General features: G+C 43.5%; 1 protein-coding gene across 2 annotated transcripts in view; it reads right to left on the bottom strand.

Moving 5' to 3' along the window:
• Positions 1–8,562: 8,562 nt before the first annotated feature.
• The window catches only part of FAM72A (family with sequence similarity 72 member A), a gene marked incomplete at its 5' end in the record, with an annotated part of 51,817 nt that continues 33,437 nt past the window's right edge, over positions 8,563–26,942 (bottom strand). For both annotated transcript variants that reach the window (XR_014264387.1, XM_082464066.1), the window contains one exon: positions 8,563–26,942. This exon is cut by the window's right edge.

Genomic DNA, 26,942 nt, shown 5'->3' with positions numbered 1-26,942 from the left:
ATGTTTTCAGGAATAGACCTACTGTGAAAAATAAAATTTATTTACATATTTATCAATAATTCTTCTCTTAATAATCTTCCATTTTGGCCAAAAGGGTGAACTCAAAACCCTTCCCACATTATTATTGGCCAGTGAAGAATGGGGACTATGTGTCCCTCTTGTGCCACACCATGACCTGGGCAGAAGAAAGTAGATAAGGAGGCTTCCCTGGTGGTGCAGTGGTTAAGAATCCGCCTGCCAATTCAGGGGACACGGGTTTGAGCCCTGGTCCAGGAAGATCCCACATGCCGCGGAGCAACTAAGCCCGTGTGCCACAACTACTAAGCCTGCGCTCTAGAGCCCACGAGCCACAACTACTGAAGCCCACGCGCCTAGAGCCTGTGCTCTGCAACAAGAGAAGCCACCGCAATGAGAAGTCTGCGCGCCGCAACGAAGAGTAGCCCCCGCTCACTGCAACTAGAGAAAGCCCGAGCGCAGCAACGAAGATCCAACGCAGCCAAAAATAAATAAATTAAAATAAATAAATTTTTTAAAAATCCCCAGAAAATTAAAAAAAAAGAAAAAAAAGAAAGTAGATAAGGGCATTTTGCTCCTTAGCCTCTGGATGCCTAGCCTGCAGAAGCCTCTTCTTGGTTGGGACTCAGAACCCTCTCAGAGTGTTGAGTTACTTGCCAGAGCTGGCACTTCAGAGCGATGCCTGGTTCCTTGTCGTCACACTTGTCATCCACCAGGTGCTGGCCTTTCTGTTTCCCTGAGTAACCCTTGATTCAGTGTCCCATAAATGTCTTGATGGAGGAAGCAGTCTGGGGAAGATGGGCCATTATGGGGACTAATGTATCTTTTACAGCCTTGGTGTTGCCACTGTCTTCTGTTAAGTTGGTTTAACCCTGAGACTGCTGGAAAGCCAATGGGTAAAAGAAGTTGATGTAGAGAATGGGAGGGTCAGCTGAACCAGTGTTGATCTCAGGGATTCTCCAAAAGTCTCCAGTTCCTCTCACCACAAAACATCTTGAAAAGTCCTAGAATGTTGGAGTTGAAATGGACTTGTACCTTGATTCGACCAAGAGGCTGAGGAGTGATGGAAAGGATCTCAGAGACCATCAAGTCCCATTCTCTCCTTTTCCAGAAGAAAGTCCAACCCGAAAGCCAAAGATGAAAGTGAGGTTCTCAACACCACATGGATATCGAAGGTGAGAGCCTGACCAGGATCCAAATCTGTCCACGTGTTCTTTTCTCCATCGATCCCTCAGGACAGTGGTTCTCCACCCTGGCTGCACATGTGAATCTCCTGAACAAATTGTAAAATGCCCAGGCCTCACCCACAGAGAGTCTGATCCACTGCCGTAAGGCAAAGGTTTCAGCACTGAAGCTGATAAAGCCAACTCAGTGCTTGACCCCTACTGGAAGGTCAGTAAGCTTTTGTTGAATATTAATTCAGAATTTAATGAGCACAAACGAATAAATGAATTATCCCCACCAGGTAACGTTGTTTTATTTCTTAACGTTATTGTAGACAGTTAAAAATATTCACAGAAGTAGAGAGACTAGTATAATAATTTGTATCGTATCTAATTTGCCTTTAAATAGAGGTTTTCTGGAGAATAGATCAGAGAAGTGACTCTAATGCTGCTGAGAATACCCACAGCCCCCCTAGGCCAGGGTCGAGTTACCTGTGTGCAGTGTCTTTGGATACCTCTCAAACCACATCCCCCTGAACCTGTGGCAGGTGGGGGGACCCAGTGCCCAGGCATCCTGGTGGCCAGAAACATAGCAGGCGGCTAAAGATTGGGGGCCCTTTATACAATATGCCTGTTCCGCAATCCTGGCCCCAGGGCAGACCTCAGCTCCAAGGGGAGAAGAGGCAGAGTCAGTGCTAGATAGCGTCCCTATTGCTGGGGCTGTCTCCCAGAGGTACTCAGCTCTCTGCCGTGGCTTTTTAGAACAGGAGGTGATCCTGTTATGCTCAAATAACTCCGCCTTTGACTCCCTTTGGGGGATGGTTGAAATTTTCTCCATTGATTATCATCAGTTCATGAGAAAGTCTTAGTTTTCCTTTTAAGCTCATTGTGGCTATCAGAACTCTAATCAATTTCCTTGAAGTTTAATGAAATGAAAGCAGTGACTCACTGAAGATAAATGCATAGCACAGCTCTCTAGTTTCCAGGTAAGCTGGTCCCCAGCCAACTTAGTGGACTTGACCGTTTGAGGCTAGGAGCCCTGGAGAGAGGGGCCCTGGGGCGGGGGCGGGGGTGGGGCAGAAGTGGGGAGGGGCACAGCTGCTGAGCCCGAGCTGGGAAGGTGGGGGACAGCTGCTGAATCCTGCTTCCTCCTCTAGTGCTCCCCCTTTCCCCAGAGTAGAGTCTCAAGTCTCATCATTAATCAGGCCCATGTACTTCCTCCCCCCCCTTACCCCCTCCAGCCCCCCACCCCCACCCCCGTTCAGCCATGTGGGAGGAGGGAGGCCGGCTTTCAGGGATCTGTTCTTCTTTTCCTTTACTTCTTGCTACATTCTCCCTCCATGTTCCCAATACCCTCATGCTGTGCCCAACAGCCCAGGAATCCCCGTGGCAAGTTTTATTGCCCAGGTTGGGTGGGTGGATATGTAGGTGACAGCCCATGTTAGAGACATTCCTCCTCTCATCCACACTTACCTATTCTGTGCCCCACTAATGGGGGAGGGGTGGCAGGGAGCTCATGTATCTATATGGCTAACACTTACAGGCAGGCAGCGTGAAATGACCAACGTATCTATTATTCATCCCTGATGATAACAATATCCCCTGCTCTTACCATGGCTCTTGGCACATGGTGGGTGCTCAATAAATGTTTGTTGGAAAGATGGATGGAAGAAATGGAAAAGTCATTGGACCTAAAGTCAGGAAACCTACGTTTTCCTCCTGGTGCTGTTAGTAACTCAGTGTGCCTTTGATGAAGTCACCTCATCACCCTGGCCTCAGTTTCCTCTTACGTAAACCAAGGTGGTTGGATGGGTTGATCTCTAAATGTCCTGCCATGCCTCTTTTATGGCTCTATGCTGGCACAATTCCTGACCCAAGCTCAGCTGTTAAGGCTAAATATTAAACCCCTCAGGAGATACGTTTAAAACAGACCTGAAAAATGGCATCTAATCCAAGGAGAAGCTGTAATTCTGAAAATTCAGAGCCAACGGGGCCAAGAAATTCAAAGTCATGGGCCAGATTAGTTTTATGGGGGCTGATTCTGAGCCAGAGTCCCAGTCAGCAGTGGGTATCAGTAACTGCCCCACAGAGGATGTCTGCATATCATGCAGCGGGACCAGGCTGCAGGGTGTTGTGGGAACACAAGGTGAGAGGCTCATCCTGCGAGGCAGTGCTGTTCTGTGAGATGCCTCCCACGCTGGCCCAGGCCCATGCCCTTCCCAGGGCTCATCTAAATTCACATGTGGTCTCTAACATATTTCTGCCTTCAGAATTGGGTGTCCTGACTGCCTCAATTCAAGGAATGTCATTGTAGAGCCATTAAGGACCAGTTTAAAATGGAATTGCCAATATACAACAGGGGCCTACTTATGGCACAGGGAATTATATTCAATATCTTGTAATAACCTATAATGGAAAAGAATCTGAAAAAGAATATATATGTGTATATGTGTGTGTGTATGTGTGTGTGTGTGTGTGTATAACTGAATCACTTGGCTGTACACCTGAACACAACATTGTAAATCAACTATACTTCAATAAAAAAAGTAGAATTGCCAGTCAGTTTCTACAGTGAAGGTTTAATGAAAAGAAGGAAGATACTCCAGACAAAGGATTACATAGGAAGGTGGATTAGAGTGAAACAGTATGTGGAGAGATGTACAGACTTGAGTTTGTTTGTTTGTTTTTAAATATCTACCTGGGTGCCATCATTATACATACATTATCTCAGATTCTCACTGCAACCCTGGAAAATAAACACCATGTTATTATCCTTTTCTTTTTTCTCTCTCTCTTAATGGTGAGGAAATTGAGATGATTCAGAGAGGTTAAGTGACCTGCCCACACAGCCAGTAAGTGAGGGACCAGGATTCCAGATCTTTTCCAGAAAAGACTCCAGAACTCAATCTTTCTGCCCAAATATGCTGTTCTTATGTACTTGGAAGAGGTGACATTATCCCCATTATCTACTTATACAAACAATAATACTAGTAACAGCTAATATTTACATACCCTTAGGATTTGAAAAATTACCTTATATTATCTCATTTAATTCGCACCATAGTCCTTTCGGATGGGTATTTCAGTCCTATTTTTTAAGGAGAAGGATAGTAATGTTTGGAAGAACTAATCACTAGGACAAGATCACCAGGACATAAACATTGAGACAAGGGACAAAAACAAAAGCCCTTTGGAGTCCTCATAAGCAGTATAAAGGGATTCTGAGAGTAGAACTTGTGAAAGTCACTGCTCTAAGCCAACCCTCTTCTCAACTTTGCAGTTCTACCTCTTTTTTCCAGTCACACAGAATTGAAATTCAGGAATCGTAGACTCAGGAGCTTTAAACACGGAAGGACTCTCAAAACTGGCTTCAAAGTGGAGCCTGGAAGTTCCTCAAATGTGCCCCAGGGGCTGCCCTGGGTGGGTGAAGGGAAGGTCAGGTTGGGAGTAGGGCTCCAAGGAAAATTGTAATTTATAAAACTGGCCCCAGAGTCTCTCACACAGAATTTGCCTTGGCTTAGGGAAAGACTTAACAAACCGCAGGGCGACAGAGGTAAGACACTGATGACATGATTTGGAAGGCAGTAAGGAAGAGATGGTTAAACCACTAGCATAAAAAAATAAGCCAGGATTTGGAAAGTGAAGAAAGGAGGGAGGAGGAGGAGGGAGAGAGGGCGGATATTGAGGTTGACGGCTGGTGCTGAGTCGGTAGAAATGGCACATGGGCTTTTTTCAGAACAGGGAAGTCTCCTTTTAGCTCTCTGCTTTTCTGCTGTACGCCTGTCCTCCCCGTGCCCACTTCGTTCCCCTACACATAGCTGCCTGGTATGAGGACATTTGAGGGGATGGGGAGGGGACTGAGAAGAGGTTGCACCCTACATTTTGGTCAATGTTGAGGCAGAGAGGAAGGAGAAACCTGCAAGACGCAGAATGAGCACTTAGCAGAGCTGGACGATGGAGCCCAAGGTGACTAGGAGTAAGCAAGGGCTTGTGAACCTCAGGCAGTGTGTGGGGCGGGGGCTCAGATGATCTCCTCTAGATCCTGAGCAGCAGGTGACTCGCTGCTACAAAAGCGTGTACCCCGAGCTGGGCTCCTTGACTCCAAACTCCCCTCAAATGATCCCGCTTTTTCTACTGCCTGCTTATTTATCCCGAAACACTGTTTACGGCTCTTCCCTGTGCATGTAGCCACACGGTTTCCTGCTTATTAAATCAAATCAAATTTCTTAAGCCTGGCCTCTCCCACCATCGTCCATGAATCTTCTGCTCCGGTCAGGCTGCTCTCCCCTCCCATCCACACTGCTGCCTCTGTCCCCACACCTTGGCTTTGTTTTTCCTCTCAGCTGAAAAATGCTGTCTGCCCTTCTAGACTTATCTGAATCCCGCCAGCCTTCAAGGCTCCACCCCTCCACAGCTTCGAACAGCAGGGAAGTTTCTCCTGCCCAGTCTCAGGGCAGGTGAACTTGGTCCTGTTTGGAACTTGGAAATGTTCAATTTTCCATGCCTCCCTAATAAAGTTGTAAGTGTACCACTTGATGCAGAGATGTCTCACGTGTCTTAATTAACGGATGGCCACATGTCCCAGGCTTTCTGAAACATATTCCATTTCTTGCAAAACTTATCTTAGATCGTGCCTTCTAATTTAGGGTTCAGAAAATACAGTCTCTGTGCTGGCAGTGTGATTCAAAACATATATGTAGCAAAGGACTCCATTGTAATACTCGTTACACATTTGGGCCTCGTGGGCTGGGTATGAATCGGTAGGCAGGAGGCTGTATTTGCTTCAGGCCTTCATGGAGCATTCATGACTAGACCCATTGGGGTTGATGGCTGTTCACAAGGCTTAGACCCTGAGATGCTGGGGATCGATGACCCTCTCTCAACCTCCCAGACATTCGCCCCGATGGAAAAGGAACTCATCAAAAGAGGAAAAGATGAGAGTCAGTGTGTGTGAGACACTCGGAGCAGCAAAGCGTGGTGAGCCCAGAAGCCAGCAGGGCTGGGATGCTCAGGAGAGGAACGCTTATGAACTGGAAGAGCCCTGCCACCAGATGTGCTGGAGGACCCAGAGCAGAGGTCAGTCTGGCTGGGGACCTTATAACAGATCCTAACACTGGGGCGTGCACTCAGTAGGGTGACTATGGAGGCGGACAGAGAAGTGAGCACATCTACCTGGAGGCAGGAGCGACATCCCTGTCATGCAGGCCAAGTGTGTCAGTCCTGTGACAGGAGAGCCTTGGGGGAGGGGGAAGGGCTGGGAGGTGGAGGGAGTGGGGGATGGGGAGAGATGCCAAACCAGGGGTCTGGGAGCCACTCGGTGAGCACGGGGAAGCACAGACGGGGAGCCTCCCCAGATGGCCAGAAGGACTACAGCTCAGAAGCACAGGTGAGGAGGGCACCCGAGATGAGCAGAGATTTCAAGCCTGGGATTACAATGATGTTGCTGATGGGTGGTCTGAGCGAGAGTTGTTTTCTGGGTTTTGTTTTGTTTTGTTTTTGTTTTTGAGATACGTAATATTGATCAATTAAATGGAATTTATGCTCAAGAAAGTGTCAATTACCTTTTATAACTTATCTTTGGCTGGTAATGAGCTGAACAGATCACAGAGTCCCCAAGCACTTCAAGGCCTGTTTGGGGGTAAGGTAAAGTCAGCCCGTGAGTACTTGGGATCAGAAGGGTCATTTCCTATGCCTTTAGGAAGAGCCTTTAGACTGAGTTTTCTTTCCCCCACCTTAGGCCCTTTCCCCTTCTGAAGCTTCATTACAAAAGTGCCCAGGGGTTGACTCTGGAATATGTGGTGATCTTTTCATGCCCTGTTTTTTCCCAGTTGCCCTTGCTTGAGTCATGGTGATGTCACAGGAAGAAGGCAAACAGTTTCCTTATCTGCCAAATGGGACACTTATACCAACTTGTAGGTTATTGTGAAGATCAGTGATTGCCTGTGGGAGGTGCCTGACAGAGCTTAGCACACAGTAAGTGTTCAATGAAGCACACGCCGTATTACTTTTTACCCCTGCTGCTGTTCTCTGCTGTTCCTCCTGGCTCTGGCTCCCTTTCTCTTTTTAGAAAGTGAGCATGAAGTTTGGAAATTAGGGCTTAAAATATATTTCCATTAGCCATAGCTTCTTTTGACAGTCCGCTGTGGAGGGGTAAATGATGGTGTGGGCAGGCAGAGATGGAAAAGACTTTTTTTCAGTGACCTGAGCACCTGGGTTATACACAGCCACCACTGACAGGACCATTTGCCTCCAAACCATCACCTTGATGATCCGCCAGGTGTGCAGTGAAAGCCATTTATAAGCGCCTTCCTCCTCTTTTCTCCTCTGAATATTTAAAAATATCACTTCAGTGTGAAACTAATCAATGACATTCTACCAGATGCTGGGGTGAAGGAAATGGGGAACTAAAATCTTTTCAGGAAAGATAGAATATAGGTGCATTGATTTAAGAAGAACTAAACTCAATTTTTATCCATTTATTAGGTCCCTACCAGATCTAAAAGAGAACACTTCTCAATTTGTAGTCTATAGACCCCCAGCACCACAGTCTCCTGGGGGTGCTTGTCTGGAAACAAAAGGCAGGTTCCTGACCTCACCCTAGTCCTACCAGATCCATCTTTGGTAGTAAGAATCAGGGAGTCACATTTTAAATAAGTTCCCCACCAAAGTTTGAGAATCACTACAACATAGGAAATATAAAGGAGTATAGTTTGTATTTTCAGGCAGCTCACAATCTAGGTGGAAATGATAAAAAAGCAGGAAGCTGACACAATCACTGTGTGTTTTAGGAAGATTATTCTGGCAGCAGTGCACAGGATGGACTTGATTGGGAAGCTGGAGATGGGAGATTCGTTCAGAGGTGTTGGCAGTAGCCTAGCGTGAGATAAGAGCTGGAGGTGCTGAAAAGGAGGGACAGATGCCACATGTCAACCTGCATCACAGATGTGTGTGTGTGTGTGTGTGTGTGTGTTTTAATTGCGGGCAGTCACCAATTCCTTTTGAAAGTCGGAAGGCTATAGATGACAAACACATAAAAAGTATGAAATAGTGTGGAAAAAACTGATTCCATTTATGCCAGCAGAGGCCCAAGCACTATCTTAATTTTTTTCTGCCTATTTAATTTTTTTAAAACCAACATATTCTAAAACATTTCATCATGGGATCCTTCAAAAATATAAAGCAGGGACTTCCCTAGCGGTCCAGTTGTTAGGACTCTGAGCTTCCAAATACAGGGGGTGTGGGTTCGATCCCTGGTCAGGGAACTAAGTTCCCACAAGCTGTGCAGCAGGGCCAAATATATATATATATATATATATATATATATATATATAAAAACAGAAGTTGCAAACCAACTGACTGACTGACTGAATCTGTCCCTGACATGTTTTGTTTGTTTAGAGGAGCATTTTTTAAAACTTTGAATTGGTTGCCAATATTCTAAAAAATCAGGTGATTTCACCTAAAAATCCAGATTATGAACTTTTCTTGAAAAACACTCAGATCTGGTAACTTCAGGACCTCATCCCCACAAGGCCGCAGTCGCTGTGTCATTGTGAGAAGGGAGGCTCCCTCTCCGGTTTGCCAGAGTCCCCAGGACTCACCTCGTCCCCTCCCCCACTGAGCATCAGTTGCCACTTATCCTCACACCTGTGCTATTTTTTTCTTGTAGTGAAGAGCATTAAGAAGCATTAAGAAGCATATTTATGCTCAAGTTGCTATTGAAATTGTTCTTTTATTCAGCCCGATTCACTACGCTACACACCTGGTCCTTGCTGCATTTAAGTTGGCAAGCCCTGCTATAACATCTATTCACGTCCCACAGAACCAGACGAAGGAAAGAGCTGCCAGGCTGCGTCCCCCCACCACTCCCACCTCCATGTATTGGTGTAGAAATGCCAGAACCTACAGTACTTCAGAGAGCCTTGGGCTGGGGAGTTTCCCATTAAGTCACTTTGCCTCCCCCAGAATCTCAAGACTACCTCCAGAAAGCACGATTAAAACTAATGTGCAGAAAGTTGTAATCCTTTGAGATGGTGTTATAGGTGGCTAACAAAAGAATAGGTGTTTAGTCAAGACTTACTTGGCTGTCCAGTGAGTGGTTAAGACTCCGAGCTTCGGGGCTTCCCTAGTGGCGCAGTGGTTAAGAATCCGCCTGCCAAGGCAGGGGACATGGGTTCGAGCCCTGGTCTGGGAAGATCCCACATGCCGCGGAGCAACTAAGCCCGTGCACCACAACTACTGAAGCCCGCGCGCCTAGAGCCTGTGCTCCGCAACAAGAGAAGCCACCACACCGCAACGAAGAGTAGCCCCCACTAGCCGCAACTAGAGAAAGCCTGCGCATGGCAACGAAGACCCAATGAAGCCAAAAATAAATAAATTAATTTTAAAGAAAGAAAGGAACAAACTACTGATACATGCTGTAGTGTGGATAAACCTCCAAAAAAAAAAATTAAAAAAAAAAAAAAAAAGACTCTGAGCTTCCACTGCAGGGGGCATGGGTTCAATCCCTGGTTGGGGAGCTAAGATCTTGCATGCTGCGTGGCTCGGCCAAAAAAAAAAAAAAATAGGTGTATAGAAAGAGGCACATCTTGAGAAGAGTCTACTCAAGGGTATTCTAGGTGTAAAAATGTCCGAGGGGGCTCTTCTGTGGCCCCTTCGATAGCCTGAGTAAAATCTCCCTCACAGTCACTCCCTTCCTTTGGGCTGATCCTGTGCTCTCCAAGCAGCCATCTGGTTATAAATTCCATTCGGGAAATGTATGTCTTGGAAAGCAGGTGTGAATATTCTGGTCACTGGACAGCCATGCTCAAGCATTGCTCACTTGTAGATATGGAATACACGTTTCTTGTGAGGTATGGTTAGCACAGGCCTATATCCCCCAGGACCTGAATTAATAAAACTGAGCTCCTAGTCGTGCAAAGCTGAGGACCAGAATATTGACAAACAGCATCCTCACCAAGCGACAGAGTCGCTGGCCAGCAAGCCACATTTCACCATTACAGGGACATAGATTTGTCCAGTCCCAGGGTCTCCAGCGTCTGCAGTTGGAGACTAGTGGGTCTAAATTTCCTGGGCTGCAGGAGGTTTCTTGGTTCATTTGCTCCTGAGCTCTCACTGTCCCTGGGAGATGTTACTGGTCTCTGACCATGATTAGTTCCTCACACTGTGCCTGACACACAGGAGTGTTCTGTAAATGTTTGTGGGAAGAATTTCAAGCGGAAACATGTTAGCAGAAACCAGGTGACTGCCCGCCCTCCCAGTAGAGATACCTGAGGTGATTCTTGCTCTGCTTGGGAGGCTGTACTTCTCTCTCAGATTCTACAACTCATCTTGCTAGGCTGACTGTGGCAGAGGGCAGAGCAAGGAGAAGCGAGAGTGGCGCTGGCATTTGGCCAGTGGGCTAAGGCAGGGCTCGGAAATGAAAGGGCAGCATCGCCCCAGCAGGCATCTCTCAGCTTCCTGGTAACGAGAGGCGCTCTCCTGGGATCCCTGGATACCCAGGAGAGGGAGAGGAGGTGGGGGAAGAAAGAAGGAACACGCTGATCAGCTCGGTTTTCCTCTGAGGCAGCAGGTGCAAGGTTAGAGCAGGGCACGGAGGGGATCCTGCCTACTCAGAGAAGACAGGCAGGAGGGGCCCAACACGGGGGCGGGGGGAAGACGTGCCTGGGGCCAGCCCTGCCCATAATGTTAAAAAATGCTATACATCCTTTGCCCTTCAGTCTAGCTTGGTGTCCTGCCAGCCCCCTGTGAGTGGTGAGTGGAGAGGATGCAGCAGACTCCCACCCCCAGTGTGATCTCAGAGGAAAACTGCACTGATAGACCTACTCTTATGATGATGCCTAGGACTCCTACAGTGTTACGCTCTGCTTTTGCATTTTTCAGAAAGAATATTATAATGAACCCTATATACCCACCACCTTTAAAAAATATATTTATTTATTTATTTATTTTTGGCTGCGTCAGGTCTTGGTCGCGGCACGCGGGCTTAGTTGCCCCGCAGCATGTAGGATCCTAGTTCCCCGACCAGGGATCGAACCCGCGTGCCCTGCACTGGAAGGCGGATTCTTAACCACTGGACCACCAGGGAAGTCGCCCCACCACTTTGATTTAATATTATTTTTCATTTTGCCATATTGGCTTCTTTTTAATGCAAATTACAGACATCATGGAATATGAAGCTTTAAAAAATAAGGACATTTCCTCACGTCACCATAATACCATTATCATACCTATCAAAATGAATACTCAGTCCATATTCATATTTCCCCAGTTGTGTCAAGAATGAATTTGTGTGGTTGGTTTGTTGGCATCGAAGCTTTTTAAATAGTGTTCCCACTAGCCTCAGGCTTCTGCACAAATATCTCAGAGACCAGCAAGGGTGAGGTTGAGGGGGAAGGAGGCTTCCGCCCCTGCTTCAGCCAGAGCAGGTTTTATTATTAGGAACAAAAAGAGTTTGCTGTTGAGAAAAAAAAAAGAAAAAGATTTGAAAATCATTTCCACAAGGCGTTACTTCTTTCATATTTTTAAGGAAAATGTCTGGTGCTGTAACCGCCTTAAATCAAGGGGATAAGTTCCTAGTGGTGGGATAGTGGGAACCCAGGGTGAGGGGCAGGGGGAGTTGGCAGAGAGTCCAGTGGCTATAAAAGGAGAGATTTTATTCCCACTGGGCATGAACCTGGACTCACAGAGCAGACCTTGTCAGTACCTGGAGTACTTTGGGTCCACTTGGTAGTTTCTCCCCGGGGTACTAACACATCTACCACTTTGCCCTTTCCCTTTTTAGATCTCACTCTATGAATCTCACCTAGTTCTTGCTCATTCGCAGGGCAACTTGGAACACTCTGAGGCCAAAGAAATTTGAAACCCTCCCCTGCTCAGTTTCTACTTTTGGCTTTCTTAGGTACTCTCTAAAGAACCTGATCTGGGAGGAATGGTCTTCCAAAATTCTAATCCTTACAGTTTGGCATTCCGGAAGCAAGATAAATACAAAGTATCAACACCACAGACCTAACAGTTGCAAAGCGAGAGGTATTGAATCACAGATGCAACACAAAAGCAATCTGACCCAGCAAGGGGCTGCAGCTATTGTTATAGCAGTCTAAAGAAGACAAGCCCAGATAATGAATAGTCAGAGATTCCATGAAATGCTGATTTTTTCAGGGAACCTCAATAATCACAGCTTTCAACAACAAACAACTCAAGATCTTTCTCCTCCTTCAGGACATATGCCCAGATTAACCTGCCAAAACACTCAATTCGCTTTTGAGATTCTTGGAGTTATATTTCAAATGATGATATTTTTCTATCGGGTCATTCCTGTTTTACTGCAGAATTGTAAGCTCCATAAAGATGATGACAATGTCCATTTTATATGTATATATATATATATATATATATATATATATATATACACACACACACACACACACACATCAATGAACACATGTTTATCCACTAATATGTAGATTATACACAAACAGTCTGGGCAGAGGGAAAATTTGGGAATATTTGAATTGAGTCATCTTTTCCCAACACCAATATTTTTGTAATTTCTCAGTAAGGGCTTATAAAACTCTAGTTTGCCTTTTATTTTTTTAATTTTTTGGCCATGCTTCACGGCTTTTGGGATCCTAGTTCCCCGACCAGGTATTGAACCCAGGCCCTGGCAGTGAAAGTGCCGAGTCCTAACCACTGGACCTCCAGGGAATTCCCAACCCTAGCTTGCCTTTGAATCTAACTAATATCTATGAATATCTACCAAATACCTAGTTCTTTTCGGATATGAGATATGCTTGAACTATGGCCCCTCCCCTGGGATGTTTGTGACTTAGTTGGTGACACAAACCTGCCCACAAGAAAGATTAAGTAACATAAGCGAATATATACACTCTTGCCTCCTTCTATTCAAACATGGCCCTGCCTTCAAAGTCCAAATCATATCTTCCCCTCACACTAAACAGTCATCATTCATTCCGATACTCAACTAGCCTTTACTGAGGACCTACTGAGTGTCAAGTGCAGTCAGTATCCAGGAACCAGAGATACCACAATGAATGAGACAGCCAAGGCTCTGATTCTAGCACATAAACAATCTTGAAAAGTTACTTAAATAACATAAATGTTACATATGTAGGTATGCTCTCTGCTAACAAAACAGCAAGCTCCTGAAAGATAGTGGCCATATCTTACATTCTTTTGTCTTCCCCTCACCAGCTCAAATCTGGACATGGAACTTATTGACTGAAGTTTGAAAGGCTAGGTTGTATGAAATTTTCACTAAACATGAAAAGCTATAAATTGGTAGTAAAATCTTAACACAGGGAAATCTTAAAACACTGAGAACTCTTGCCTTCCCTTTGAAACTCATCTCAAATGTCACCTTCTCCAGGATGCCTTCCCTCACTTACCCAGGCAGGCTTAGTCCCTCACTCCTCTCTGAGTCCATACGACTTGGTGAAGACTGCCACAGATTAAAATATAGCATGGTTACTGTAATGATTAGTTTACATAAGTTTCCCCCAAGACAACCAGCTGGGGGTTTAAGGCAAGGGGTGGGGGTCCCTTAGCCTGCCCAGGGAGACAGCTCTTCCCTGTTTCTTGGATGGAGGGTTAGTAGAGGATACATATGCTCAGCGGGCTTTTTTTTTCTGATAGGATGGCAGACATGCAAATAAACATTTGCATAATTACCACTTCTTGTAAATATGTGACAGTCCACCCTACTCTCTTTTTCCTGAGAATATAAGAATAAAGTGTTCTGGGAGGAGGAGAAAGGGAAAGGTAGCAGTCAAAGGGCACTAACTTTCAGTTATGTAAGATGAATAAGTCCTGGAGATCCACTGGGTAGCACAGTGCCTGTAGTAAATGATGCTGTACTGTGTATTTAAACATTTGCTAAAAGGGTAGATTTTGTGTTGTGTTCTTAAAATACACACACAAACAGATAATAATAAATAAAAAGGGTGGGAGGAAACTTTTGGAAGAGATGGACATGGCATAGAATGTACTGATGGTTTCATGGTTTCGAGTTATCTCTGAACTCATTAAGTTGTATACTTAAATATGTACAGCCTTTTGTATGTCAATTATATCTTAATCTAAAAAAATTTTTTTTAAAGAATAAAGAGTTCTAGGCCTTTGTGAGAGGGAGATGGTCTAACCAGAGACTGCAGATTTGGAGGTTGGACTCACCCACCAGAATGAGACCAGGAGACTTGGGAGAGGGTTCACTCAGCATTGTCCAAAATGAGGAAGAGAGTAACATTCGGAATGTTGGCTGTCAGGAGAAGGGGGCAACATCTCAAAAGAATCCACTAGTAAGGGCCAGGGATAAATTTCATCTGAGAAGGTAGGCACTGAGAAAGAGGGGTCTGGCAGCCACAGACAGTGGTTTAGCTGACAGGCCCAGTGAAGGGGAGGCTATGGCTGTGAGCTGAGGGTGGCATCTAATCTCAGGAGCTGGCAGTCAGAGACGAGACAGTGCCCAGAAGGATCAGAAGAAACAAAGCAAGACCCTGATTCCAGGAACTTCATTACCAGACAATTAACCCAAGCAGGAATTCAACCGTGAGGGACAAGGAGGGACCCAGACACTGCAATTGGAGAGGATAGCACTATGTTACAGGGGGTTTAGAGTGCAGCCTTGGAGTCGCATGGACAGGCCAGTCATTTACTAAACTTTCTAGGTCCCAATCTGCATCTGATAAGGTGAGGCTATTGGATGAGGCTATTGAAAGGAATAAATAAAATTATGCACAAGGAGGGCTTAGGACAGTGCCTGGAGCATAGCAGGGGCTAAAATAGTAATTGCAATAGTAATGGTAATTGTGAAGGCTCACAGGAGTTAGTAGTGTAATAGTAGAGTAATAGTAGTAGCAGTGGTGCTGGTAATAGTAATAAGAAACTAGTTAAGGGTCTCATTGCTGGAATTGAGAGAGCTGTGAATTGGCATTGAACTTGAAGTCAGGACACCAGATTCTAATCCTATTTTTGTAGAATGTTAGATATGTGACCTTCTTCAAGTCAATCAACCTCTCTGATCCTCAGTTTCCTCTGCTGTCAAATGGAGGTGTTGACACTGGTTGTGCCCTCCTCCCAGAGTTCCTGTGAGGATTTCATCAGACCCCGGATCTGCCACCACCAACACAGCCCCTGCACCTAATAGAGGCTAGTAGATGAATGTGGCCTGAATCTGATGGTTAGGACTCACCAACGCTGACCTGAGGCTGAATCGAATGCTCTCACCTTTCCTTGCCTGAGAAGGTCCAGGGTTTGGGGCAGGTTGCATTTGCCAATGTTTAAGTGGTTTCAGATGAGGGACTGTGGTTTGGGGCTGGGGTGGGGGTCAGAGAATTAGGCAGGTCACCGTTTTCCCCTTGGTCATAAGCCACCTCCAAATGATCCTGGCTGTGACCATTAGAAAGCTTAAACTCACTCTTGAAACCAGTCTTTGAGTTAAAAGGCATTTGTGGTTGTTTCTTTGACTTCCATGGCCATTTAGGTTTTAAATTCATTCATACATGTTGGTTTGTGAGGAAGTCTGGAGTAGATGATGATCCGGGTTTCTGATTTTAACCTAAAGCCAAATTTCTGGGCTTTTTTGTAGCATACCCAGCTAACTGGAAAATTTGAAAGTAAATACATTTTGAAGAGGAAAAAAAAAGGTAGAAGTCCCTCATACTCTCTGATGAGGCCTTTGCAACCTGCAAATGGTGTCATTGTTTTGTTGCCTATAAAAGAACTGGACAGAAAGTTCTATTTTCATTTTCTTCCAAACTATTTATGTGACTAGGAAGGTGATAGTGGGTCTCTAAGAATATTTTCTTAACTGTCTTGGTGCCTCCCTTTGAAAAACAAAGCCAAAGTATCCACATAGAGCATGCAGTGAGGTGGCTCTGAATAAGGCCCAGCAGTGTTTGCTCTCTGCAGATATCTCAAGTGGGAGTCATGGAGACCAGGTTTATCTGATGGCCTCATATCTATCCCCCAGGACTTAGGGTAGCCATCACATGGATATTGGAGTAAAGGCCACGAATGCACTTATTACACTGTATTCATCTTCTCTGGTGGATCTGGTGTCTGAGTTGAAAGAGTTCTAAAGAGATGGGAGACCACATGTCCTGGTTGCCAGGACGGAGGATTTCCAGTAAATCTGGGACGGTCTCCCAGTTATCTGGGATAATGGCCACCTTACTAAAGATCATCTCTTTTTCCTACTGGTGATGCCCACAAAAGGAGACCAGATAAGAAGAGGTGAGACAGCACAACCTTTTTCAAAGCAGTGCCTGAATCAGAATCACCTGGAGGGCTCATTAAAAGCAGGTTACTGGGCCCCACCACCAGAGTTTCCCATTCAGTTCATCTGAGTAGGACCCAAGAACTTGCATTTCTAACAAGTCCCCGGGTGGCACTGATGCTGCCGGTCTGGGACTCTATTTAAGAGCCTCTGCTCTAAAACACTGGAGTCTTAGCTACACATTGGAATCACCTGAGGATTTTATAAACCATACTGGTGGTTGGGTCTCACTCCCAGATGTTCTGATTTAATTACTGTGGGGATTTCTAATCCTCCCAGGTGATTCTAATATGCAACAAAGTTTGAGACCACTGCTCTAAAAGGCTCTGCTACCCCTGAAGTGCTCTGACCTGAATTCATTTCCTGACGTTCCTTCGACATTCAACACATATTTGTAGAGCATCTACCATGTACCATGCACTGTGTCAGAGGCTGGTTGATGAAACAGACATAATCCATCCTTCCAGGAGCTTACTATTTAGGGGGAAACATAGCATAAACAAGTAAATAAAAATATTATACAATTAAAAATAAATTGGAGAATCAGAGCAGGGAGTTAGGTGTAAGAGAGAATAAGGGCATGCCGGGGGAGCGATCTGGGACAGAGAAGTCATTGAGGATGTCTCAAAGATGATGTTGAAGCTAAAACTTGAAAAATTGGGAGCCAGCCACGCTGAGTGTGGGGAGAGGATGCTGGTCACCAGAGTCAAGGTGGCTGAGCTTGCATCTCCATTGTGCCCTGTGTGGACCAATACACCGGATATTAAGTAACACACATCAGTTTAACACCTCCCACCTCTTCTCAGAGCTGACTTGGGCTGGAGGCTGTTCTAATGAGGGGCCGGCTTTGCAGTTCCCTGCTAGATGAGCTGGAGGTTCCAGGGCTGCTGGCCAAGCAGGGAAGTCCAAAGCCAGGCCCTGTGGCCCAGAGACTCTGGAGTCCCAGGTGCACGGCCATCTGCAGGGGCCCTTTGCATTATGTGGAGATTTTTAATCTATTGCCCAGATGGAGGGTTGGATTACATGGTCCGGGAAGGTAACCAGAGACCCGAGGAGGGAGGGTGGCAGTGGGGACAATCTTTGGAAAACCCTGTCCTGAGTGAGCAGGTGCTGATGTCCTCAGGGCAGGAGAAGGGGACCATCTCTTGATGCACACATAAACTCTTTGTCACTGGAAAATAATTGCAGAATACATTTGAGCCGAAACTAAACCCTTCTAAAGAGTAAATGATTATGCCTCATGCAGCCTTGCATAGCCAAGAACTTTCACCTTGTCCTAAACTGCATACAAAGAAGGAGAGAAGGCAGGCCTTGTTTCACAGTTCTATAGTCAGGGAAACAGAGACTCAGAGGAGAGGGGACTGCCTTAGGCTTCACAGATGGGGAGATGGGATGGATGCCCAAGCTCCCATTTGCCATCCTACCCTAGTCCCCAGTATTCTGCCAACCCTGGGGCTAGCTCTGGGAGCAAGGACTTTGTGCCAGGGGTGCAGCTTGTCTGGGGCCTAAGGAAAGCAGAATAGGGGTGAGATGAGCGAAAATGGGCCTGATAAATGGGTCCCAATCATGTACTCAATAAGCATTTACTGAGGGTACCGGGCTAGGTGCCGGGAATAGGAGAGATCCCACCCCAGGCAAGAGAAAGAGATAGAGTCACTACTTGGGCACAAGGACAATATTTTACTTATCTCTGTATTATTAATGCCTGTCACATAGTAGACCCTCAATACATGGTTATTGAAAGAAATGATAAAGACTTACTGAATTCACTGAAGTAGCCCTGGCTGTCAGTAGGCAGGGCTGTTTTTCAAACAGTAAAGTGTTTCCTTGACAGAGGGCACTGCATAGGAGATCCCTGGGAAGAAAGGCACCAAGTAGAATGGGTGAGATGATGAAGAGTTGGCGAGAAAAAAAATGAGGTGAGATGATATCACTTACATGTGGAATCTATGAAACTGATACAAATGAACTTATTTACAAAACAGAAATAGACTCACAGACATAGAAAACTGACTTATGGTTACCAAAGAGGAAAGGGGCGGGGGAGGGATAAATTAGGAGTTTGGGATTAACATATACACACTACTATATATAAAACAGACAACCAACAAGGACCTACTGTATGGCACAGGGAACTATACTCAATATCTTGTAATAACCTATAAGGAAAAAGAATCTGAAAAAGAGTATATATATCTGAATCACATTGCTGTACACCTGAAACTAACACAACATTGTAAATCAACTATACTTCAATTTAAAAAACAAACAAATAGCCACACACACACACAATCTATTTTGCGACTCCAGGCAAATTCTGTTCATTAAATAAATAAGTTTTTTTTAAAAAATGACGTGAGAATCAAAGCAAACAGAATGAGGAAAAAGAAAGAAATGTAGAAACTTGGTGGAGAAAATCTAGAGAAGAAAAGAAATGGAATCAGACATACTACATGTTCTGGGGTCAACAGGATTTCAGGGTTATAAAAGCCTAAACACTATATTAGGTAGATGGAAGAGAGGAGCTGGGCACCCATAAGCGTGTGAAAGACTCATCTACCACAGCCGGAAATAAATAATGTCTAAAATTGAAAAATCAAGACAAAGTTCTAGATGTTTATCTTTCAGATATATGAAGGGCAAAGAGTTCAAAGTGGCTGCCCTTGAAGGAAAGGACAGGAGATGCTCTAAAGATTTCCTCCATCCCTAGGTTAGTCCACCAGCCCTAACACTCTCCTCTGCTCATACCCAGGCGTCAATCAGATCTGAACCCCTGGCAACCAACCCCATCCAAACAGAAAGAAGAGTCTCAGACAAGAGCTGTAAAGTGGAGAAAAAGGACAGGCCTTTGAATAGAGGGGGATCTTGAGGTGTCCCAGGCAGCTGCAAGGCTAACTTCCAAAGTCAAGATCTTTTAAAATGGTATTTGATTTTCTGGGTTGAAAGGGAAACTTCAACCAAATAAAAAATACCTTCCTTGGGCAACAGCTGAAATAATGGAGGAAACCACAGGAGGGAGGACAGGTCAGGGTAGGATCAAAGCTAGTCTTCTGGTTGCTCCTTGCTCAGATGGCCCGGTTTGCCCCACACTGATTGAGCTTCTCACAGCTTGAAGACAAGGGGAAGAGGACCTTAATAGAGAAATCACAAAATAGATGCAGAGAACAGAATGCCAGGGCTGGTCTGGTCTCAGCGACCATCTAGTCTGACTCTCTCTTTGCCTGAAATGGGGGGTGGTGAAGTTCAGTGCAGCTGGACACAGAGGCAGACAGGGAAGAGTCTGACTCTTGCTACTTCTCTTTTCTCTCACTACACCACTAGGGAGAGAGGCAACATAAGCAGAACTCATTCTGTACAATGAACGCTGGTTGGAAAGCAGGAGACCTAGATTTCAGCCCCCAAGCTAGTGAAAACCAGTTGTTTAAACTTGGGGAAAATCACTTAACCGTGAGCCTGAATTGTCTCATTTGTGGGCTAGATGACATTCCATGAGGTTCTGGTTTCACCCCCAGAAAGCTGAGTTCCAAGCTTGGAGAGAGATATTTTATCCTCATGTCATGCCCAGAAGGTTTAATTCCATGTCTAGAAGACCAAAGAATACACATAGAAGCCCAGATTACACAATCAGAGAGCCAGGTTCTATGCCTGGAGAGGTAGGATCTACATCAGGACACATTTTCCAAGCCTAAAGTCAGATTCTTTAGACCAAGTTCCATGTCTATAGGGCCAGGATTCACTTGGAGGACCAGATTATATGCATGATCAGGCAGAATTCACACCTATGAGAGCTAAATCAATGCCTCAAAGTCCAGATTTCATAGATAGAGTGCCTGGGAGACCAGGTCCCATGAATGTAGAACCAATTTCTATGACTCAAATACTAGGTTCCATGTCTGGAGTTTCAGGTTCCTTACTTATTAGGCCATTTTCCATGACTGGATATTGATTTCCACACATAGAGTGTCAGATTCCAAGCTCGTAGATTAAGATTTTACATATGGAGTATCAAGTTCCATGCTGGTAGGGGAAGGTTTGATTTTCTTGAGGAGAAAATTTCTATTATTGAAATTCCAGGTTTCAAGTCTAGAGTTACAGATCCCACACTTGTAAGGACATGCTCCATACTTGGAGGTTGAGTTTCTGTACATGGGGTACCAGTTTCCATGTTTGTAGGACCAGGTTCAATTCTTGGAGAATGCCAGGTTCCATGCTTATAGGGATGGATAGCATATGGAGGACCCAACTGAATGCCTATAAAGGTAGAATTCACACGTAGAATACCAAAATAATGCCTGAAAGTCCAGATTTCATACATGGAGAGCCAGGTTCCACGCTGGTCATGCCATCCTCCATGATTAGTGTTTGAGATTCTATACATGTAATGCCAAATTCCTTGATTTATGGCCAGGTTCCATGCTTGAGTATTGAGGTAGCCCCCTCAGACAGAAGTGGAAAGGCCTACCATTGGGGTTAGGGAAGCCACTGCCACTGGAGATGAGGAGACCTCTTCCACTGGCAAACAAAAACAAAAACAAAAACCAAAACCTCAGAATTTAGGGGCTCAATATCCCCAGCTTCATAAGGGTCTTTCTGTAAGTTTCTATTCCAAATTATACAACCCCACATCTTCCCAACCCATGTCTTCACTTTAACAGTAGATACCCTGCGAGACTGGGAGTTCAACTTGTACTATAATTCAGCCAGTCCCAGGATGAAGTTTCATGTTTTCAGCAATTTCAGCCTTGTGGCTACAGGAGATAAGGATCTCTTTCAGAGCACATATTGAAGCTCTTAGGTCATTTATATGGTGTTTGAGCTGGGAATTGGAATCTGTGAGCTCATCTTTTCTTTCACTACTCTGTGCAGCAACATTAAGAGTGCCAACCAATGTCATTATATTCATTAGTTTTCCAAAAATGTTCAAAAATATCATAAACACCACATCAACAAAAGAAAAGACAAAAACCACATGATCATCTCAATAGATGCAGAAAAAGCATTTGATAAAATTCAACATCCATTCATGAGAAAAAAAAAAAAAACTCTCACCAAAGTGGATATAGAGAGAACACATCTCAACATAACAAAAACCATTTATGACAAACCCACAGCCAACCTAATACTCAACGGTGAAAAGTTAAAAGCCTTCCCATCTAAATTCTGGAATGAGATGAGGATGCCCACTCTCACCATTTCTATTCAATACAGTATTGGAAGTCCTAGCCACAACAATCAGACAAGAAAAAGAAATAAAAGGTATCCAAATTGGAAGAGACGAGGTAAAGTTGTCATTATATGCAGATAACATGATACTCTTTATATAAAACCCTAAAGACTACATAAAAAACTATTAGAACTGATAAATGACTTCAGCAAGGTAGCAGGATACAAGATTAACATATAGAAATCTGTTGCATTTCTTTACACTAACAATGAAATATCAGAAAGAGAAAAAAAATTTTTAATCCCATTTAAAATCACATCAAAAAATATAAAATACCTAGAAATAAACCTAATCAAGGAGGTGAAAGACTTACACGCTGAGAACATTGGTAAAGGAAATTGAAGATGATTCAAAGAAATAGAAAGATAGTGCATGATCTTGGATTGGAAGAATTAATATTGTTAAGATCTACAAAGCAATCTACAGATTTAATGTGATCCCTATCAAATTATCCATGACATTTTTCACAGAACTAGAACAAATAATCCTCAGATTTATATGGAACCACAAAAGACCCAGAATTGCCAAAGCAATCCTGAGGAAAAAGACCAAACCTGGAGACATAACCCTCACAGACTTCAGACAATACTACAAAGCTACAGTAATCAAAACAGCATGGTATTGGCACAAAAGCAGACATATAGATCAGTGGAGCAGAATGGAGAGCCCAGAAATAAACCCACACACAGCCAATTAATCTTCAACAAAGGAGGCAAGAATATACAGTGGGGAAAAGACAGTCTCTTCAGCAAGTGGTGTGGGGAAAGCTGAACAGCCACATGTAAGTCAATGAAGTTAGAACACTCCCTCACACCATACACAAAAATAAACTCAAAATGGCTTAAAGATTTAAATATAAGACATGACACTATAAAATTCCTAGAAGATAACATAGGCAAAACATTCTCTGACATAAACTGTAGCAATATTTTCTTAGGTCAGTCTCCCAAGGCAAAAGAAATAAAAGCAAAAATAAACAAATGGGACTTAATTAAACTTATAAGCTTTTGCACAGCAAAAGAAACCATAAACAAAATGAAAAGACAACATACCTAATGGGAGAAAATATTTGCAAATGATGCGACCAACAAGGGATTAATTTCCAAAATATACAAACAGCTCATACAACTCAATAAAAATACAAAAAAACAACCAAGTCAAAAAATGGGTAGAAGACCTAAATAGACCAATAGATCTCCAAAGAAGACCTACAGATGGCCAACAGGCACATGAAAAGATGTTCCACATTGCTAAATATTAGAGAACTGCAAATCAAAACTACAATGAGGTATCACCTCACACTGATCAGAATGGCCATCATCAAAAAGTCTACAAATAATAAATGCTGGGAAGGATGCAGGGAAAAGGAAACCCTCCTACACTATTGGTGGAAATGAAAATTGGTGCAGCCACTGTGGAGAACAGTTTGGAGGTTACTTAAAAAACTAAAAATAAAGTTACCATATTATCCAGGAATCCCACTCCTGGGCATGTATTCAGAAAAAATGAAAACTCTAATTTGAAAAGATACATACACCCCAATGTTCATAGCACCCCAATTTACAGTAGCCAAGACTTGGAGGCAAGCTAAGTGTTCATCAACAGATGAATGGATAAAAAAGATGTGATATATATATAAAATGAAATATTATTCAGCCATAAAAAAGAATGAAATATTGCCATTTGCAGCAACATGGATGGATCTAGAGATTATCATACTAACTAAGTGAAGTAAATCAGACAGAGAAAGACAAATATATGATATCACTTATATGTGGAATCTAAAAAAAATGATACAAATGAACTTATTTACAAAACAGAAATAGACTCACAGAAAACAACCTATGTTTACCAAAAGGGAAAGGGGAGGGATAAATTAGGAATATGGGATTAACAGATACACACTACTATATATAAGATAAACAAGGACCTACTGTATAACACAGGGAACTATATTCAATATCTTGTAATAACCTGTAATGGAAAAGAATCTGAAAAAGGACATATATATATATATATATATATATATATATATATACACACACACACACACACATGTATAACTGAATCACTTTGCTGTACACCTGAAATTAACACAATATTGTAAATAAATTATACTTCAATAAAAAAACAATAAAAATGAAAAAAGTATCATATATAGAGTCATCCAGCTCCTTGCGTCTTATAAGTGGTTAATTAGGTATTCATTGCAGATATTTTGCATATCTCTATAAACAGTTCATACTGTGGACTATCAGTACTCTATTTACTACAGGAAATAGTCATTAGTGTTTTAAATCTAATCAGATTAGAGAGTCAATTCCAGAAATCCCAGAACCAATTCAGAAAACTCATCCTTAAAATTCTGTTTTTCTAGAACACTCTTGGTTCCAAAATCTGTGTTAGTCAGGGTTCTCCAGAGAAACAGAACCAGAAAAGAGAATCCTATCAGATATACATATATATGATAGATGTATATGAGGAGATTTATTATGAGGAATTGGCTGATGCAGTTATGGAGGTTGAGAAGTCCCATGATCTGCCATCTGCAATTTAGAGACCCAAGAAAATCAGTGGTATAATTCAGTCTGAGTCTGAAGGCCCGAGAAGCAAGGAGGCAATGGCTTAAATCCCAATCTGAGGACAGGAGAAGAGATGAGAACTCCCAGTTCAAGTAGTGAGTTGGGGGTAAAGGGGTGACTTCCTCCTTCCTCCACTTTTTGTTATATTCAGGCCCTCAACGGATTGGATGATGCCCACCCACGTTAGGGAGGGCAATCTGCTTTACTAAATTCATGGATTCAAATGATAATCTCATCTGGAAACACTCTCACAGATACACTCAGAAATAATGTTTAATCTGGGCACCCCGTGGCCAGACAAAGTAACATATAAAATTAACCATCACAGGTTCCATACACATTGTGCCAAATTCAGTGCTAGTAGTGCAGGTTCCATGCTCAGAGACTGAGATTCCATACTTGCCAAGTTAAGATTCAAGGCCTAGATGGTCAGGTTCAATACCTGGTGGGCTAGATGACATTCAAGTTCTAACTAACTAAATGCCACAGAAGGCCAGGCTATAAGCTAGGAGGGAAAGATATCACACAGTTTAGTAATTCATGGCATGCCTGAAGGCCTAATTCCATGTCTACATGGCCTGAATGCACACATAGGAGCACTGGTTCTGTACCTAGTGTGCCAGGTTACATGCCTGGTAGGCCAGTTTCTAATGCATGGAGAATGAAACTTTATGACTGAAATGCCAGGTTCCATATCTGGAGTTCCAGCCTCCAGACATGTATGGACATGTTCCATGTTTGGACATTGAAATTTCATACATGGAGTGCGAGGTTCCACACCTGCAGAGCTGATCTCCATGCTTGAAGGTTGAGATTCCACATATGGAATGCCAGGTTCCAGTTTTGTGAATGGAGGGTCAAATAATTACTTTGAGATTTGCTTTTCCACAGTCAGAAATTCAGTTTTTTCACATTATAGGCCAAGTTACTTACTTGGAGAACCAGATTCTACTTCTACAGATCAGTTCTTATGAATGTAAGACCTTATATCCTACCTAAAATTCTAGGTTCCATACTTGGAATTCAAGATTTCATGCCAAGGTGACTAAGTTCCACGCTCAGTGTGCCGGATGACATGCCTTGAGGTTCAGGTTCCAACCTAGAAGGCCAGGTTCCAAACTTGGAAAGAGAGATTTCACACAGGTTTCCATGAAATGACTGTAAGGCCTAATTCCATGACTAAAGCATCAGGATCCACATATAAAAGTAGAGGTTCCAACCCTAGAGTGCCAGATCTTATGACTAGACAGGCAGGCTCACACCTGGAAGAGTCTTCATGGATGGAATGCAGAATCCATGTTGGAGGGCCAGGTTCCATGTTCGAAGGGCACATTCTATACCAGGAGGGCAATTATTCATGCTTAGATGTCTAGGTTCCATGCCAGTAGGATTGGGTCTTAAGGACCACCACAATATATGACTGGAAAGGCATACTTAACCTCTAGAACACATAAATTAATACTTGAAATTCCAGATTTCATACATGGAGTGTTATGTCCCATGCTTTGGGAGCCAATTCCATGCTTAGAGATTGAGATTCCTTTCATGGAATGTCAAGTTCCACAATTACAGCACCAGGTTCCATTTTGGGATAGTCTGATTCTGTACACAGAGTGCCAACTTCCATGCCTGGGTGACCAGGTTCCACATCTTAGGCAGCCAACTCCTATGACTGAAACACCAGATTAAATGTCTGCAGTGCCAGGTTCCACACTTATTAAGCCACATTCCATACTGGAAGACTGAGATTCCACCCATTGTGTGCTATTCCATTCCTGTAAGTTTAGATTCCATGCTTAGTGATAGAGATTCCTATGTGGGGTGCCAGGATCTGTGTTTGTAGGGCCAGGATCCATTCTGGAAAGTGAGATTCCATACATGCAGCACCAGATTCCATGCTTGGTAGGGCCAGCTTCCATGCTTGGATATTGGGATCCCGTATTAGTCATATTTTATGCCTGGAGAGGCAGGATTCACAACTGGAGAGATATTCCATGTTTGGGGAGTTGAATTCCATAGTTGGAAAGCCATGTTCCATGTTTGAAGGGACACATTTTATACCTGTTTTACAAGTTTTCATGCTTAGAGAACTAGGTTCTATGCTGGGAGGTCCAAGTCCCTTTCCTGTTCAGTGGATTATCATGTGGAGGATCAGATTATATGCTTGGAAAGGTAAAATTAACACCTAGAAGACCTAAATCAATGCCTGAAAGTCCGTATTTCATATAGGAATGTCAAGTTCTATGCTTGGAGATTGAGATTCCATACATGGATTTTCAGTTTCCAGCCTTGGAGAACAGTTTCTATGTCTTAGATTTTTAAGAGAATCAATTCCTGATTTCCTAAATTCTAAAAGTACTCTTTCTTAAAATTAATCTGCCTTATAGCATGTCTGAAGTCAAGGTGTCATACTGGCCCACATTTTCCATCTCCTCTTTCAGAATTGCTATTCTCCATTTTATTAAAAATGAATGAATGAATGACTAGTACTCTTACTGCACTTAATTATGGTGCATTGTACCGGGCTGAAATAACCTCCAGGGTGGTGATGGGCAATTCGATATTTTGTAGTTAGGGAAGCCTTCTTTATTCAAGACACTGTAATCCTACACTAGGGCTGTGTGTCTTTTTCTATTTTACCCATATTTCTGATAAGGGTGAAA

This window comes from Balaenoptera physalus (assembly GCF_965194825.1).
Source record: "Balaenoptera physalus genome assembly, chromosome: 1".
NCBI classification, from domain to species: Eukaryota; Metazoa; Chordata; class Mammalia; order Artiodactyla; family Balaenopteridae; genus Balaenoptera; species Balaenoptera physalus.
The sequence above is the reverse complement of the archived record's forward strand: the minus strand, read 5'-3'. Positions and strand labels throughout refer to the sequence as shown.